The sequence below is a fragment of the Octopus bimaculoides genome, chromosome 9 (genome assembly GCF_001194135.2).
Source record: "Octopus bimaculoides isolate UCB-OBI-ISO-001 chromosome 9, ASM119413v2, whole genome shotgun sequence".
In the NCBI taxonomy this organism is placed as follows: Eukaryota; Metazoa; Mollusca; class Cephalopoda; order Octopoda; family Octopodidae; genus Octopus; species Octopus bimaculoides.
Genome location: NC_068989.1, coordinates 45,392,987 through 45,395,234, shown reverse-complemented (window position 1 = coordinate 45,395,234; position 2,248 = coordinate 45,392,987). Strand labels below are relative to the sequence as shown.

The 2,248-nt window shown below is 41.1% G+C and overlaps 1 pseudogene; it reads right to left on the bottom strand.

Moving 5' to 3' along the window:
• Positions 1-1,622, bottom strand: part of LOC128248757 (histone-lysine N-methyltransferase SETMAR-like) — a 3,603-nt pseudogene extending 1,981 nt beyond the window's left edge.
• Positions 1,623-2,248: the final 626 nt, after the last annotated feature.

Sequence of the window (2,248 nt, the reverse complement as noted above, 5' to 3'; positions counted from 1 at the left end):
GTGTGAGTGTGAGAGAGAGAGAGAGAGAGAGAGAGAGGGACAGAGAGAGAGAGAGAGAGAGAGAGAGAGAGAGTTTCTACATTTCTAGTAACTACGATAGTGATTGCTTGATGAATTTTCAGTTTTAAGTAGATTTCTGCATCCGTTATTGGAAATATTTCGGGAAGCTGTATTTAGTTTTATTGGCTTCGTTCTCGGTATTCAAAGTAGTTTTGTATATAATATCTAATGTTTGGGAATTTTAACAGGTTGGTAACAAAATATTTGCATCATGACGGAAATAACACTACTGCTACACAGAAAATACACGTACACAGACGTGCGCTCAAACACACATACGCGCATGAACACACGCACACACACTCACATTTACACATATTCAAAGCCCGTCAAAATATACCTACCACACATTGCTAATGACTCCCTCGCCAACTCGTTTCGAGTTTCAGCTTACACACACGCTCTGTCATCAAATGTCACTTTATGAGTGGTCATTGTTAATCTGAGCGAGCTAGTTGTATTCTTTCATTACCAACTTTTCTATCAACCTGACCGTACTTGTGACTCATTTCCTAAACCGCTTTATGCATTCCTCAATCAACAGTCATTGTGCCTCATATCCCAACTTAGTTCATCCAGTCCTCTACTTAATCTTGCCCTCATATGACTCACCTCTCTATCTAATTTCGCACACACCTTTGTCAATCAGGCTTTCATTGTGATTATTCTCAAGCTGGCCTGGCTACCCATCTATTAACATGACATTCTTTATATCTCACTTCCTGATCTGGTCCAGCTAACCATCTGTCAAGCTTTCCTTCAGTGTGCCTCACCTTCGAGCTCTTGTGATCCATTTTTATATATCACACTAACCCACCAATCACACCATGTATGAACCCTGTTATTCGTTACCATAAACAGTGGCTCGTCAAATTCATTTCTCACCCACGTTTCATTGGCTCTAAATACCCCGGCAGATTTTCAGACTAATAAAATATGTCGCAACTTGGCGGGAAAATGCCCCAAAAGTTTTCCATTCGTCCCTCACACACACACGCACACACTCACACATACATATATAAATATAGCTTGCTTACGAACCATATGGTTCCGGATTCAGTCCCACTGCGTGGCACCTTGGGCAAGGGTCTTCTACTATAGCCTCAGGTTGACGGAAACTGAAAGAAGCCCGTTGTATATATGTACATATATATATATGTATGTGTGTGTGTCTGTGTTTGTCCCCCCCAACATCGCTTGACAACCGATGCTGGTGTATTTACGTCCCCGTAACTTAAAGGTTCGGCTAAAGAGACTGATAGAATAAGTACTAGGCTTACAAACAATAAGTCCTGGGGTCGATTATCTCGACTAAAAGGCGGTGCTCCAGCATGGCCACAGTCAAATGACTGAAACAAGTAAAAAGAGTAAAAAAGGGAAAAAGAGATATACATTGATATATATGAGTTAATGTGTTCCAAGAGGTCGTTCGAAAAGCGGAAACTCGTAAAGCAGAGTAATGATTTCCCATTGTAGCAATGAAGTTTTATGCCGTCATTTTACCATTTTACTCTGTCGCTGTATGGACTCTTCAGAACCAGTGTTGCCGCATGTTGCCGCATGTTGCGACGTTGCTTCACGCACAAAATAGCTGTTTAACCTGTTTATATTCATTATAAAATAAAGTCAGTTTCTCCTGCCCCGCTTGGTCTGCCTACATATTCCCGTGTTGAAAGCAGCATTGCGAATACTGAGGGTCACATCAAGGCCTATTACGACCCTCCGGAATTCCCCGTTATCACATAAAATATCTGCAAATACAGAAGTTTCGCATTCACAGTCGGAAAAGTTGCCCAAATAGAATAATTGTACATGCTGATGTGAAGAATTATGATAATGCAGAATATGTGCTTATTTGGATTTAGAGGTGGTTATGTGGAATAAGTGTTGTGCGAGTTATTAGAGTTTAGGAAGTGTCAAGTGTTGATATTTAAAAGCATATGTTACGTTAATTTTTTTAAGTAGCTTGCTTACCAACGACATGGTTCTGGGTTCAGTCCCACTGCGTGACACCTTGAGCAAGTGTCTTCTACTATAGCATCGGGCCGACCAAAGCCTTGTGAGTGGATTTGGTAGACGGAAACTGAAAGAAGCCCGTCGTATATATTTATATATTTGTGTGTGTGTGTGTGTGTGTGTGTGTGTGTGTGTGTGTGTGTGTGTGTGTGTGTGTGTGTGTGTGTGTGTG